Consider the following 17200-nt stretch of genomic DNA (forward strand, 5'->3'; position numbering starts at 1 on the left):
GTCGCTTAAGTGTTTTTCTTATCAGCACATGGACCACCAAAATAGAATGTTACTTGACAAGTATAACAACTGGAAACATATAAATATGACTTCTCTTGTTGTTTGTGTTCTCCGGTGTAAATATTTTGACACTTTGACATTTAAAACAGCTGTTTACTGATTCTTGATCCTAACCCTTGTTTCTGCCAGTGATACTAGACTAACCAATAATGAGGTTTGTAAATACCTGTGTGATGGCTGTACAAAGACAGTCTGTAGTGCCTTCTTCCTCGAAGTAGATTTAACATTTACCGACTTTTATGCCGTGCCCTGTAAAGTGTACAACTTGTGCACAGACGTGGTGAAAGAAATTGTTTCTGTGCCATGGTATAAGTATGCCCATTGCAGTTTAGATTGGCATTTCTTTTTCAAAGCTTCGTTCTTTAAACTCTTTTGGCTTCTTCGTATGGCCATCGTTAATAGACTGCAACATACCGCTTCTCCGACATCATGGCATCAATGAACGCTTCAAGTTATGATTTCTTGACACCTCATGAGCTGAGCACGCGCTATCAGAGAAAAAGTGGTAGTATTTCGTTTCTGCATCTGAATGCTCGATCAGCGCGAAACAAAAGCGACGTGCCTTTCTTTCCAGCTTCAGCTTTGCGTCTGACGTCATCTCTGAGACACGGTACGAAAGCCACTCTGCTGTTCTTAATCTGCCTGAATGCTCCACATTTTTCCTTAACCGGAGCTCGAGGAGAGGTGGGGGAGTTGCGATGCTGTCGAAAACGTTTTTAAAATGCGAATTACTTGACGATTTCTGTGTTGTAACCGACGACAACGAGGTGCTCACCCTAAAATCTAATTCGTTGCTTTTTACTGTCGCCTACCGCCCACCCAGGGGAAGCAGTAACAAATTTCTCCATTTTATGGACGAGTACTTCAGCTGGGTAAATGATCATAAATACACACTCATATTAGGCGGGGACTTGAACATAAACTTGCTCGAAAAGTTAGCACTTCAACAAGAGTTCTATACTAGACTACTAGACTACTGTACTACTAGAGACCAACGCATTTTTCAATATCATAAATCAACCAACACGCATTACGCCCGAAATATCAACGTTAATAGACACCTTCATTACTAATGCATGTGATGAATTGTCATTATCCGGTGCACTGGCCGCTGATCTTAGTGATCACCTACCAATTTATTTAATTACAAATCTCACAGTTCCTCCTAACAAACCTGCAACAAGGTTTGCTATGCGTGTTCAAGACATAAACCAGACTACCTTACAGACGTTTTATGATAAACTGTCGCAAGTAAACTGGAGCAGCGTATATGAGGAAACCAATGTTGATGAAGCTTATGGTACTTTTATTTCCACCTACAAACAGCTGTATTGTGAGTCTTTTCCATACAAAACAAGAGTGCGAGCTTCGAAGGCGCGTAAGCCGTGGACAACTAAGGAATGCCTAAAGGCTGTACGAATTAAAAAACATACTTTGTAAGCGCTTTCCAAAAACCAAAGATATTGACAATTTGAAGAAGTTTAAGGCTGCGAGAAATAAAGCTAACAGTATTAATCGGCAAGCGAAAAGAAATTATATGAGTAACCAATTTAACGACGAAGTAATAAAGCACTCCGATATTGTTTGGGGGAGGCTCAATAATTTGCTAAACTTAAAAGAGAAGACTGTAGTAGAAGAAATAGTCACACACGGCACTCACTTGTCCGGTTCTCAACTAGCAGATGCTTTCAATAATTTCTTCGTGTCCACTGCAGACGGCACGCAGCCCAACCAATACCTCAACAGCATGAGTCAAAAGGTTAGCCAAACCGCGTTTTTAACCCCTGTCGGTCCCACAGTCGCTGAAAAATAGTAAAAGTAAATACATTGACGACCTCCAAATATTGCCAGCGAAGTACACATCGCACATACTTGCACCGATGTTAGAATACATAATAAACTTGGCATTTTCCTCAGGAACTTTCCCGAAAAAGCTACAGGTTGCCAAGATTACCGTAATTTTTAAAGCAGGAGACGAAAATAATTTCTCAAACTGCCGACCTATATCGATCTTGCCAGTTTTTTTGAAATGTTTTGGAAAGCTTTTACTAGTGCGCATTACAAGCTTTATTAACAAACACAAAGTCATATCAGCTTCCCAGTTTGGTTTTGTCGCAGGAAAAATCAACAGAAACAGCATTATTAACCACGAAGGAAATCATATTAGAGTCATTTGAAGAAAAAGAACTAACTCTCAGGGTTTTCGTGGATTTTTCCTAAGCATTCGACTCCATAAATCACAAAATATTATTCCTTAAACTTGAGCACTATGGATTTCGCGGCACATTCCTTCAGCTTTTAATAACATATTTAGAGCGCCGCCAGCAACGGGTTGTAATTAACAATTCCTCATCGCATTTTAGATCCATTCATTCTGGCGTGCCGCAAGGCAGTATTCTTGGACCTACACTCTTTAATATCTATATTAACGAAACTGTGAACATTGACAACAGCGCTAAATGTATAATGTATGCAGATGATGTCAGCATATATGTTAGGGCTAAAACACTTGATGACTTGGCATTAAACGCTAATGAAACTCTGCGCAAATTGGTCGAATGGAGTACTGAATCTTTATTGAAAATTAACGCTACCAAAACTAAAGCTGTACTTTTTATACCTAAGAACAAACCACTAGAACATTTACCTACACTAACGCTTGGTTTTTAAAGCATTGAAATAGCGGAGTCAATGAAGTGCCTAGGTGTGACACTGCAGTGTAATCTCTCATGGGACATGCACATCAACAACCTGGTTAAAAAACTTGCAAAATGCGCAGGCATGTTATACAGAGTCCGCCCTCTACTACCTCTGAGTGTTAGGCTTTTAGTTTATAAAACCTTTCATATTGTCATCTGGTGTGGGGTACAACAACATGGTCAAATACATATAGGTTACAGAAAATACAGAAAAATGTCATTCGTATCATTGCGAATGCCCTGTTTAGTGCTCACACTCAACCTCTTTTCGAATCATTAAAAGTAACACCAATTAATGACCTATATAATTTATTGCTAAGTAAACGATATGAAAGAAAACGGAAAAATCATGACGCATTCTTTGATGACACAGCTAACTTACAGCTCAAAGCTAATTACTACCCAACACGTAACAACGACGTCTGGTATGTGCCGTCCTTTCGCACTAATTACGGTCGTCAAATGCTCCGACATATAATTCCAATTCTTCTTAATCGGCGCAATGAGCACTGAGGACCTAACGATACGGTTTTCTTCTTGCTTTTTGTTTTTACTGCAAGTCTGCGCCTCCTTTCTCCCTTTTTCTTTTCTTATTGTTATTCTTCGTTTGGCATTCTTTAGTGTTCCTGAGCTTTTCGTGTTAATTCTGCCGCCTTCATTTATTTGCTATTACAAGAGGATGTTCACTAATTTTTATTGAAAGTGATGTTTACCTATGCACTGTAGTCTTTTTTTATTCTTCTGTCCGTGTTCTGTTGCTGCCGGTTCTTGTGTACGGGGGTGCGCCCCCTCTGTCAAGCCAGTCATAGGCTTTTTGGGTGCACGCCTAACATCCCTGATGTTGAAATAAAGGTATTTGTATATGCATATGATTGCCTTGTCTATTAGGCTGTCTTTTCACTTTTTTCTTTCCCCTTGAGGAAAAAGTTTGAAATCACGTGATGTTTGTACCACTGCTGCCTGGGCTTCCAAATGGAAGCAGGCAGTATTGTGAAATAAAATATTGCGAAATAAAATAAACTAGTGTCATCGGCATAGATAACAAATTGTGCGCCGGCATTGATATTAGTCATGGAATTTATATACAGGTTAAATATTAGTGGCCTTAGTATGCTTCCGTGAGGAACTCAAGCGAATATAGGCAAATTTTTTTAACGGTTGTTACCTACGACAACGGTCTGATACTTGTACTCCAAATAACTTCTAATTAAGTTCAGGAATGTTCCCCTAAAACCATACATTTAAAGTTTTGTTAGTAGAGTAGTGTGATTAATGGTGTGAAAAGCCTCCGAAAAATCAATAAAGATGCCGAGAGTAACCTAAATTGTCTGCAAAGCCTCGCAAAATTATCTCTTTGTGCTTCAGTAATGCTATTTCTGTTGAACGACTTTTCTAAACACATACTGGTAATCTGTAATTACATTGTGCTTTTTACAAAAAGAGATTACTCTTGTATTAATCAATTTCTCGAGACATTTAGAAAAATATGCAGGATCGATATTGGCCTATAATTTGAGAGCTCGTTTCTGTCGATAGATTCGAAAAGTGCCGTTACCTTCGCTATTTGCGTGCGCCGAAGAAATATGCCATTCGCCAACGAAAGGTTGTACACGTGCTCTAAGACAGGACAGATTAGGTCTAGAACATGCTTAGCTGGGCGAATCTGCAAATCATCGATATCGCAACTTTTGCTATTTCGAAGAAGCGTTCTGTAGATTTTATGAGTGTTAGTGAGGCTTAGGAATGCACTTTCGATGACTTTTGGTTTTACGTATTCTGTGCAACAAGGAATTAACGTAGGAACTATTCACCAGTGAAAGAAAATTATTGTTAAAAGCGTCAGCCAATGACATGCCTGATGTCGGCTGATTATTAATTTCTAAGGCTGCTGCATTGTTTGGCTAATTGTTTACACGAAGTAAACTGTTTAGTTTTTTCCAGGTGATATCGGTTCGCATTATCGTTTCTTCAATAAATAATTTCTCGACATATTGGGCTTTTGCTACCCTTAGAGTACCGTTAACCACTGTGTATGCTCCACTACAAAAACGTAGAGGAGCATACACAGCGTTCATATTGGTGGCTCATATAGTCCTTGTTTGCTACAGTGCCGTTTCTATGCATGAACTGTACAAACGGGCACTGTTTTTCACATTGACAAGGAGACATGGTTTGTGTGTATTCACTGTGCAGTTTGGGTCCTTGCGCCATTTCTATGTAGCTGGTGCCTCTTCGTGAGAGCAACTTCTTAATTTTTCCAGTTTTGATGGCATACAAACCGTCACGAGGTCCTGTGCTTGGAAAGAGAGAATACATTTATGGCGGCACTTTGTCTACTATAGGCAAACTGCTGCAGCAATGAGCATTCCTGCCGCTTGAATGCTTCCGCCATTTAAATAATATAACTTGTAGGTGTATTTATGTGCTGAGAAGCAGAATAAACACCATTGAACATCGTGTTCCTGAGAAAATAATAATTGCTGCATGACCGCGATACAGCTAAATAGCTAATTTATTGACACGCGCGAAATGCGAAAACACCCGTGTACTTAGGCTTAGGAGCACATTAAAGAACACCAGATGGTCCTAATATCCGGAGTGCCCCACTACGGCATGCCTCATAATCAGATCGTGTTTACGGCGCGTAAAACCTCATAATTTGATTTTTTTTTGCATTCAAGCGTGTGTTTCTTTATCTTTATGGCGGGACCACGTCTAAAAAACGTTATCGCTCCGCGCAGGACGCCCCTACATGTGTCGGAAGTTTCGCGAATGTTATCGACGGTTCTATCCATTGTCGTCACCGAATCTTTTGTAATTTGATTGCATGTATACTGGACGCGAATTGCGTGGTACCTTCTGGAAGACACACGGGTCCCAGCGATTACTCTGGAACCTTCGATGATTGATGTATAAAAGCCGACACACTTTACCCGCTCATCAGATTTTCGATGACGGCCGAATGTGTTCGCCGCTATCGTTCTTCTTTGGGTGTAGCCTGTTCTTGAGTGCACAGTTTCGCGCGATAAGGTGCAAGTTTCATCATTCACAGTTTTGCTGGTTTCTTCACCGTCACTACTGCGTGATATCATGATAAAGAGTAATTTTAAATTTAAAATGAAAATATTGTTATGCGAACGAAGGAATAAGAACTGGATACTATTTGCAAAGTGTATTTAGAAAGAACAATTCAGCGCTAGCCAGTTCAGCCGACAGCTCGAGAGCCAGAGAGCGTTCGTCGTCTTCGTCTGGGCGCCCTCGTGCATCGGCCACAAGAAACACGCAATATGCATGTATCATTATCCCCAGCGGAGGAAGCACCGTCCCGGCGCGTATAAATATAGATGATAATAGGAGAGTAATATGGTTTGAGGCGTGCGACATGCACAACGTCAGTGGACTTCGGGGCAGGTGAGGCACTGGTACTGACTGGGGCAATTTCGTACGTAACTGGGGTTACGGCACGCAACACTCGTTACGGGCCTGTGTACCGGGACAGTTTTTCTGACAGGCCAACGTGACGAGTCGGGGACCACAGGAGTACCAGAAGTCCAGGCCAAAAGTGGACGTCTCTGTGTTGGCGATTGTACAAACGCCATTGCTTCTCTTGCAAGGTCAGGAGGCGAGCGCGGGCAATTTCGCGTGCTTGGGCTGCCCTGGTAATGGCGTCAAGTGCATACTCGCTGGTCTCTGCTGCGGCGGATGGAAGAGATGCATCCAGTGGCAATGTGGGTTCTCGGCCGAACAACAGAAAGAACGGGGAATAACCGGCAGTGTCGTGACGCCAAGAATTATACACAAAAGTGACCTTGGGTAGGGCAAGGTCCCAATCAGTATGCTCGGACGAGAGATACTTTGCAAGCATGTCTGTTAGGGTACGATTCAGACGGTCCATGAGACCATTAGTCTGTGGATGGTAAGACGTAGTGAGCTTGTGCTTGGTTGTGCAGGACTACAGGATGTCGCCGATCACTTTAGGAAGAAATGGACGACCATGGTCAGTGAGCAATTGGTGTGGAGCTCCATGCTGCAGAATCACGTGGCATAAAAGAAAATCGGCGACATTTGTGGCGCAGCTTGTTGGAAGTGCTCTGGTGATGGCGTAGCGTGTGGCGTAATTTGTCGCCACAGCGACCCACTTGTTGCAAGATGTGGATAGAGGGAAAGGGCCAAATAGGTCCAAGCCAACGCCAAAGAACGGCTCCGAAGGAATGTCGAGCGGTTGAAGGCACCCGGCAGGCAGCGTCAATGGTGTTTTTCGGCACTGGCATTTCTCACACGCCGCAACGCATTTCCGGACGGAGCGGGCAAGGCCTAGCCAAAAGAGGCGCTGGAAAATCCGGTCAAAGGTGCGGGAGAGGCCAAGGTGACCTGCCGTTGGTAAATAATGAAGTTCTTGGAGAACAGCTGACCAGAAGTGCTTAGGAATGACGAGGAGTAGAGCAGGACCGTCTGGGCGTATATTGTGGCGATATAATACACCATCCCGGAGAACAAACAGGTGAAGGGACGAATCACAAGACGAAGATTGCAAGCCATCAATGATGGCGCGCAAGGCGGCATCACGGCGTTGCTCGTCGGCAACGTGTAGCATCTGATAAACGGAGAAAACGCAAGCGTCGGCATCGGGGTCAGGGTCGGCGGGTGCTTCGTCCACTGGATAGCGTGATAAACACTCTGCGTCTTGATGTAATCTGCCCGACTTGTACACTACTGCACAGGAATATTCTTGCGGCCACAGAGCCAGCGACCAAGCCGGCCGGTAGGATGCTTGAGTGAGGAAAGCCAGCAGAGCGCGTGTTGGTCCGTGATTACAGAGAAGTGCGTGCCATACAAGTACGGGAGTAATTTGGAAACCACCCAGACGAGAGCCAGGCATTCACGATCTGTGATCGAATAGTTGCGCTCCGCTGCTGTGAGGAGGCGGCTAGCGTAGGCAATAACACGATCTTGACCTTGTTGGCGCTGGGCTAAGAAGGCTCCGATACCGTGACCACTGGCATTGGTACGCACCTCTGTAGGAGAGGACGGGTCAAAGTGGGCCAGTATAGGTGGCGTGGTGAGAATGTTGGTGAGGTGGGTAAACGCGGCAGTTTGAGCGGGGCCCCATATAAACGGCACGTCCTTCTTCTGAAGTTCAGTAAGAGGTAGGTAAATCGCTGCGAAGCCTTTAATGAAGAGTCAGAAGTATCACCAGAGTCCTAGAAAACTTTGGACCTCCTTGACAGACTGAGGTACAGGAAAAGATGTGACAGCACGAATTTTCTCCGGGTCTGGTTGAATACCAGAAGCGTCGACGAGGTGGCCCAGCACTGTAATCTGCCGACGACCGAAGTGACACTTCGATGAAGTTTAGTTGCAGCCCAGCTTCGCGGAAGATGTACGAACAGCTGATAAGCGCTCAAGGTGTGTCTCAAATGTAGGTGAAAATACGAGAATGGTCGACTAGGTAGCAGTGGTATGTTGACCATTTGAACCCATGAAGTAAAGATCCATCATACGTTCGAACGTTGCTGGGGCGTTGCATAGACCGAATGGCATAACTTTGAATTGATGTAGGCCATCAGAGGTGACGAACGCGGTCTTCTCTTGGTCCTTTTCATCCCCAGAAATTTGGCAATAACCAGACCGAAGGTCTCTTGATGAAAAGTATTTGGCACCATGGAGACAATCGAGGACGTCGTCAATGCAAGGCAAGGGGTAGACGTCTTTCTTGGTAATGCGGTTTGTATGAGAATAACCTATGCAGAAACGCCATGTGCCATCTTTCTTTTTAACAAGTACCACGGGCGACGCCAAAGGGCTCGACGAAGGTTAAACAATACCTTTGGCAAGCATCTTGTTCACTTCATCTTGAATAACCTTAGGCTCTGAAGCAGAAACTCGATATGGCCGGCGATGAATAGGACTGGCATCACCAGTATTTATGTGGTGCTTAACAGTTGAAGTATGGCCCAATTGGCGATTGTTCAGGTAGAAGATGTCGTGGTAGGAACCCAAAAGGTGGCACAGAGCTGCTGCTCCTTCAGGCAATAGGTCTCATGGGACGAATCATGGGATGAAATGTTGCGTCGGGGCAAATAGCATCCTGTGGACATGGTGAAGAACCTGAGCAGACGTCAACTGAAAACGTCCTGACGTGGTTATCTCCTATAGCACGCTGTGTTGCAACCGATATGCTTTGGGGTAGAACTTCCTTTGTCAGGTCAAAATTGACGACGGGGAGGCATATCCGGTTATCGGTGATGGTGAGGACGGAGTGGGGCACATTGATATTGCCCTTTAAAAGGACACCAGGAACAGGTGTGGCGACGTAATCACCATCGGGCACAGGAAAAGATGATAGCAAATCGACAAAAGTCAAGGATTTAGGCGGCAGGCGGACGAAGGCGGTCGTACTAAAGTTGTTCGGCAGTTCGGCACGAAATTTCGAGGCAAAGGGTACCGGCAGCACACTCGATCAAAGCAGACTGCGCCATAAGAAAGTCGAGTCCGAGGTTTAGGTCATGGGGATAATTGGTCAGCACTGTAAAAAGAACAGGAACGTGGCGGTCGGCGATACTCATACGGGAAATACACATTGCAGTGACGTCAGCTGTGTTACCATAGGCCACGCGTACAACTCGAGTAGTAGGAGGCGGGAGAATCTTCCTCAGTAGATGGAGGTGACAACTTATTATGGGCACCTGGGCTCCAGTATATATTAACGCCGTCAAAAGGACACCGTCGACGTGAACATCAAGAAAGTTCTGGTTCGTTGGGAGCGTCAATGGAGGATTTCTACACGACGAAGATAATGCGGTGCTAGTCAGTTCAGCCGACAGCTCGAGAGCCAGAGAGCATTTGTCATCTTCGTCGGGGCGCCCGCATGCATGGGCCACAAGAAACACGCAATATGCGTGTATCAATATCTCGTGGTAGCATAAACGTGCACATTCGAAATGCTACGGCACCATTGCATCGCAATAATGTCAACATTGGCGACATCTGGTAACGTTCTGGGCCCGTTCAGTTCTACAACATTGCGATATTGCTATCATTAGTATGTTAACTTGATGTTTAAGTGCAATGTTGATACAACGTGGTGTCAGGATGTTGTGATATTTATTCATACCGTTACCTGAACATACAGCTGGCGATGCACATTCAATGTTCAAGTTGGCAGTTCAACATTACATGACATTTATTACAATCAAGGGACGTTTGCATAATGCTCTGCGTAACTTGGGATGCTACTCCAGAATGCTATTTGGTTGCTCCAAAGTGCTACATACCACGATTTTACAATTTTACTTTGTCCAAAAATAGCTCCAAATTGACTTTAGGAAGTCCCACCCTTGACCACGATGTCACACGCGCACAAGCAAACATGTATACATCTCACTCAACGACCACGGAAACTCGCCGTCAAAATGCCGCAGTGAGAAAGCTCGGCAACAGCAGCGAGCAAATTTACCAAGCTGCTGCTCGCATCAACACGAACTACGCCGCGTAAACCCAACGCGCGACGGACTCTGTACCCGTCGCAAACGGCCTTCAGGATACAGGGGCCCGGGCAGGCGCGCGCACACACCCGGGCCGCGTGTAAGGAAAACATTTCCCCTGAGCGCCGGGGGGAGGGGGCGGAGGGGGGTGTCAGAGCTGCGCGCGTATTGGCTCTCGCCACAGTCCACTTCCGCTAGCATGGCGGCGCCCAGGGCCGCAGCCTCCGACGTTGCCTCCGAGATTTAAGTTTGTTTACGCTCCGACGCTGGGCTGGCGCCGCGGTGAACGTGATGCGGCAGTGTTGATTGACGCCCATTTGGTGATAGGAGCACGCATAGCTTTCATTGTGGTGTATCGGAGGCTCGTGAAGCAACTTGAAATGCTTCAAGAAACGCCTGTGCAACGTTGCCCAAGGGTTGTGTGCAGGCCTTTGACAACGCCATGCCTCGATGCCGGCAGCCGCATCGCTGCGTTTTCGCGGAAAAAGCATTCGTGCGGAACGTGGACAGGCGCCACACCGAAAAGGAGGAGGAAGGCGACGGAGGCATGATCATGGAGCCATGACATAGCTGATTCCTTAGCACGAGCTTCTTTAATCGTTCCGGTGATATCTGTGCTGCCGGCAACTGCGCAGATCACTGCACCCAGATATATGCAGTTCTTTGATCGAGGACAAAAAAAAAAGAAGTAATAAAACCTTGTCGTTAGCAAAATCTACAGATTTCATGCATCTAAATTATTTTTGGAACCGACAATTGTGTCCTACCCGGCACCTCGAAGTATCATTTACAAATCTGCGTTGCCGTATTGCAACACTTAATTTTTACTTGCACAGATGTGGTCTGGCGGTATCCCCTTTATGCTTCCTCTTCAATGAGTCAGATTCCATCGATCATTTCTTATTATCTTGTCGGCGGTTGTCCACTCCTTGAAAACGATGTCTAGTAATTCCGCTTCGAAATCTAGGACTGCCTTTAAGCAGTGCTGTTATACTCTCTCTTGGAGCAATGGCATTATGATACAGCCACAGGAAAGTTTGCCTAGCCATTCTAATTTCATATGTGACACAAAAAGACTGCCTTATTATTATTGCGTAGTTTCCGTATTTGATTTGCTTCTAGTTCATTTGAGAAAATTCCAAAGGTAAGGCATAAATTCACAGTTAATGTATTATTAATATTAACATTCAAAATTTAACATGCTGATGTTGAAGTATATCTTTTACTTTATGTATTTCAGTATAACTTCCTGTTGCTACTACTATTAAGGCAACACTGACTATTGTATTAAACACAATTTTATCTCATTTATTAATAGTTTATTTCTGATTTTAGGTTTATTTAGTTTCTTTTTTGTGTTATTTATTTATTAACTAATATATTTTATTTTTCCGTCATATTACCACCCAATATGTGTCCTATCCGCCGTAGTGGGTTTTGTGCCATTAATTGAGGCTTCGTCATAATCATCGTAACCATGTGTTGAGGCCACAACAATAACGATGACACGTAAGCTTTTGTTACAGTTCAAAGTGCATATTTCCGAGAACGCTAGTACATAGAGTTTCTCACTATAACACTTAGAGGGAAATCTGGCGCCACCGTGCATGGCAGTTTCTTAAGGGGCGCTGTGCCGTCATGAGAATGACGGTATATGTGTCTGCGAGGCTTGTGTTGGCTGGTGTTGTAAGAAGCTTCGCCTGAAACGTGGATATGGCTGCACAAATAACGCGTTCTGAAAGTAAAATCTTCATAAAATATTTCCATTCTCGCAAATTGCATCTTTACTGACCTACAATGCATGACGAAGGGAAGAAAAGCGAGAGCAGACGACGCACTGTTCCAAAGCGAGCGCGAATTTTGTAGTCTGTCCTCGAACTTTAGCGGCCCGCTAAAATTTTTTACGTTTCGTATAATTGCACATGCGACAACAAGTTGTCATACTTAAGGAAAACATGTTTTTGTGCAATAATAAAGCTAAAACAGCTTGTTTCGTGCTGTTTTAGTAGAAAATTATGCATTGTGACAGACGGAACGATGCTTGCCAGGCTCTCCGAGAACGATGCCAATCCGAAGTGAATGAATGAATGAATGAATGAATGAATGTTTATTTTGACAGAAATAAAATACAAAGAATCTCTGTCAAAGAGGCTGACAAAAAGGCACGAATGCCTGACTAAGTGTCAGTCCCCTTCCCCGACCCATTCCCAGTGCACAAAACACTCAAGCACACAGGGCAAGCATGGTACACAAAGTGGATACATATACAAAAAAATGAAAAGTACATGAAATATGTAACAGAAATACTGAATTTGATTTGTGTATATGCCGATCGCGCACTTGTCCAAAATATTTGGGCGCCACACAGAGTGACTGTGTGCATGCCACGCGGAATGAGAAGCGCGTATATATTTGTAGATGAGCGTCCATAAGCCTTCATAAGCTTCGATCATAGCCATACCTCCAGAACCTTGAAACCCCAAGCACTTAGCTTAGAACTTAGGCTTAGCTCTGGCCTCCCATGCTTAGTGGGATATGATTTTCTTATACCGGCTACGCGCGAAGGAAAAGCGCGTGACCAACCCGTAATTGTCTCGTCTCTTATTATGTTAAATAAACTTTCAAGCTTTCAAACTTATTGGAATATAGCGTAGACCAAGCGGGAAACTCGACTGAAAAACCGAGCTTGCTACGATTGTTCAGTTAGGAAAAAAAGAAAACGGTAATTTGATTGGTTCAACACACGACATTTGTGTAATGTGGCGAAGCATTTATTGCATTGCAGTGACGCGAGTGAGAATTTTCGTGCCTACGGAGTGTATGCAACACGTTATTATAAAAACGGTAAACCTCACTTGGCCACGCTTCTAGCCTTTATTATCTCAGGTGCTCACCTGATGCCTCCGTGCTGAAGCATAGTGTGTTGCAGTGAAGCGAAGAATGAATTTGCGCGCATACTAAGTGTAAGCAACATGTTATAAAAACTGGAAGCCCCACTGGGCCACGGTTGTACTCTTTATTATCTCAGATGCACACCTGAGACCTCCACCTGTCGGTATTGTTTTTCTTTTTGCTTTCTATAAAATTTCACCGCAGTACATACAAGTACTGCGCAGAAGCTTTTGAAAACACATTCACTGAAATTCACTGAAGCACATTTATTGAAATGCGCATAACGCCCCACTCCCTTCCCCCTAAAGAACAAGAACAGTACCTACCAGATCACATATGACGAACGTCCATGAAATGGAAGCAGAAACAGGAGCGTAGTCTTCAGAAATCATCCCTCATCTTGTGAATATATGAACATGTCTTGGCTTTATTGGCATTTCTTAGGCATAATTTTTGATACCAATGCTTATTCTAAAAAGGTGTGTAATCTGAACAAGTGTATAGGATTCTATAATGTCTTGCGGTTATGAGTGCATCGGGATACTTGACCCACATCTGGTACGCTAACGAGAGACCTCAGAGAAACCACTTGACAAAACAAAGCAAGGAGAGAGGTTATCCACTTGATGGTAGCCTATTGATTCTAAACTTGGTCTTATGACTCGGAGATCCCTCTAGTTATCCTAGAAAAAACCGTGTACTGACCGGGAAGCACTTCCTAATTTGCTCTTAACTGTCAAGACATTCTGAAGTCTGCTTGAGTTCACTATATCTGCGTGCCGAAGTGCGGTAAATGAAAATGCTTTCATCCAAACGTATAACGTTGCAGAGCGTTGTCCTTATGAGTAACAGTAGACTTGCATGTTGTTATTCGCGCATTGTTACTCGCGCATTGAGCATACGACGCGCAGCGATGGTTTTATCGCCCTTGGGCTTCATACAGAACCTGACGCCGACGCCGACGGCAGAAATGCGCCTAGAGTGTCCATGTAATTGCCATCGAAATAAAACGGGAAATAAGTAGATGATATGGCATTCACACGTACTCCTCTTTAGCACAAAGAATTGGCAGTGAAAAAAAAAACAGCTTATGAAGGCTAGAATATTGGTCGGAATGATTTGTCTTAGATAGCATAATGATTATGAACATTTTTGGCGAAGGCAGGGGTAGCAGACTGAATAATGAAAAAAGTTTTGATATATATTACACGACCCATATATCATTCTACTGCCTGAATCTTATATCGTCATATTAATTCTTCTACTTGATGGTCTGTGCGTGTCTAGCAACATTGCTTGTTGATGCCTGCTTCTTGCTGACATCATTATTATGCTGCGTAACCCACCCGTTTAAGTTCCCCGTTTCTACAGTACAACCAAATTTACATTGATTACGAGAAACCTTGTAGATGATTTCCGCAAACTTGCTGATGAGATCAGAGGGTGGCATGCAGCCCACACTTTCTTTCATATGCGTTAAAAAGCCTCAGATCTTGCGAATATTAAAAAAAATTTCCCAGCTGAGTAAGTTCTCGGCACCATCTGCAAGGTTATTAGAGAAGATGAATTTGCCTAAAGCGGGCAGTCAATCGAAAACAGGCGAAGCGATATTGCTGACGATGCAAACACATTTCAACTAAAGTAAATAATATACGTATAGCACCAAACTCAAGAATTGTTAGGGTGATGCCATTCTTGAAGTAGAATTAAATTATTCTTTTTATCTTAATCTGGATTCTTTGGTAATTCGTAATAAACATCTCCAAAGGGGTCTCGACGTCCATTATGCATGTTGCATTTACTCCGCATTTTCTTACGGCAAACCAATGGTCAAACAGCAATGAAACTAGTGAGTTCAGAGTATTGTATGCCTTATATTGCTCTACTGGTCAGTTTCTCTGCCAACCGCTGCATCCCACGCTTGAAATTTTCGTAAGAAAATGTGAGACAGAAGGCATAGGGTGGTGCTGTTCGCTTTGGCTGTTTGGGAATGAAGATCATACTGCAGATGCTATGGCCATAAGTATCGTTGCCTTTAGACAAGAAATGCGTTTTTCAAAAGTGCATAAAGGTTAGTACTGTGCTCCGTTTAAAGTAAAAACTTTCGCAACGAATACTCAATGCGCACTCCGAAGCTTTACACAAAAATGTAGACTAGTTTACACAGAACATGCTCATCACTTCTCGTCACGACACGACCTCGTCAAGCCGTCTCGTCTCTCGTCACAAGCTAGGTGAGGTTGCAGATTCCTCAAATGTCTTTCATCTTATGGAACGGCACATAGCACTGAACTTATATGCCTGATATTGCATTGCAATTCCGTCGTATATGTTCATTAGAATGTTTTAACTTACTCTTAATGTATTACAGCTGTATATTGGCCGACTTGCGACAGTTTGTCTTAACTACAGCTTGACGAAATATAATTGCAGTTGCCATATAATATGTACCTGCTAGTGCACAGGCGTCGGCAACAGCAATCGTTAGGGTACACCAGTTTCTGCTACTCTGGAGTGGACATCCTCCATCACATTATATATATAATGTGAAGCGGTATGTCAATGTGGAGTATGCTCCTGCATAAACTTCCTGAGCATTTCACCTTATCTGTGGCACAGATCATTGTTGTGATGACTGTAAAAGCGTGGTGACTGTTTAGAGCACCCGTAGAGAACAAAGTTCGTTATTATTTAATTAACAGTAAACATATAAATAATCAACTTTAGTATTTTTGAAGGAATTTAACACTTTCTTCCTTGAACATTGCTGTTATTTTTAATTTTAAGGTTGGCATGTCTGCAGAAGGTTTAGCTGCAGGCTGCTATCTTACGTGAATATTTCAATATTACATAAAACACAAGAAAGGTCAATACGAGCATTGTGCAATTAGTACAGTACATGGAAAGGCAGTACATGAAAAAGCGAACATATTCGAATAAAACAGCGTGCGTAAGCGAAATATTCTTTAAATACACCGGTCAATAATACAAGACATTATGCAATGTTAACGGGCTCATACACACACAAAAAAGGCGGTAAGCACGTATACATGCCATGCATCTTTCAAAGTAGTTTTAATTTATTTTCAGATTGTTCTGCACTGGTGCTTTCTCACGTTAACACCAGTAATTTATTACATTCTTTAACGATTCTAGGGAAGAAACAATGCGTAAGCACTAATATGCATCTGAGGTATTTGAAAAGTACCGTCTTTGCTTCTCTGTAACGTTCTACCCTGTCGTGCTATCAAATGCTATTTACTATTGATGTTAAATGTGTTTTTAGGGAGAAGAAAAAATAACTTTAACCTGGCAATGAGCCTGCGTCCAGCAAGCGCAGGCAAGTTCAGTAACTGAGCATTTTCGAGAGAGAATCTATGTGGGAATATTGAGCTAGAATAAGGCTTGCTGCTCAACGTAGAACTCTTTTCCGTCTCTAAATTAGGTCTGACTAATAAGGATTCCATATTATGCTGGCATACACTAGCGTGGCCCGAACGTACGTTAAATAAGCTGTTAGCTTTACTGACTGTGAGGCCAACTGCAAGTTTCGTTGCAAGAACCAAACCTTCTTTTCCGCAGTTTCGCATATTTTAGTGACATGGTTTGACTAGCTTACATTCGTGGATTCGCCAAACTATTTCAGCACATGAACCGTAGATAGCCCCAAAGAATTCACTGTGTAATTAAAATCGAAGATATGATTTCTTGAGTTCGTTACGCGCAATACAGCCTTTTTATTATTTATTTTCATTTTTCTTTTATCGCTACATTTTTCTATAGTCCTAAGAGCGTGACTGAGTAATTGCTGATCTTCCGTGCTATTAATTTATTTGTACAATAGACAATCAACAGCGAAATGTCGCAACGTGATTTCTTCGTCAATCGCAGAGGAGGGGTAGTTAACATTACAGGAACATAATACAGGACCTAACACAGACCCCTGTGGGACAACTGACTTCACGTTCAACGGCTTTGATTTAATGTGTTTCACTTCTACGTATTGGGTTCTGCCTCGGAGTCGTGCGGTTTACATCTTATTATGTTTACGTTTTTCTCATATCA

The 17200-nt window shown here is 43.2% G+C and overlaps 1 long non-coding RNA gene across 1 annotated transcript in view; it reads right to left on the reverse strand.

Annotated features, from left to right (window-relative positions):
- Positions 1–1752: 1752 nt before the first annotated feature.
- LOC142584095 (uncharacterized) overlaps positions 1753–17200 on the reverse strand; it is a 45366-nt gene continuing 29918 nt past the window's right edge. The window contains exon 3 of the long non-coding RNA XR_012828695.1: positions 1753–1862. This is a non-coding gene — a long non-coding RNA (uncharacterized LOC142584095). The remainder of the gene's footprint in view (positions 1863–17200) is intronic.

This window comes from Dermacentor variabilis, chromosome 6 (genome assembly GCF_050947875.1).
Source record: "Dermacentor variabilis isolate Ectoservices chromosome 6, ASM5094787v1, whole genome shotgun sequence".
In the NCBI taxonomy this organism is placed as follows: Eukaryota; Metazoa; Arthropoda; class Arachnida; order Ixodida; family Ixodidae; genus Dermacentor; species Dermacentor variabilis.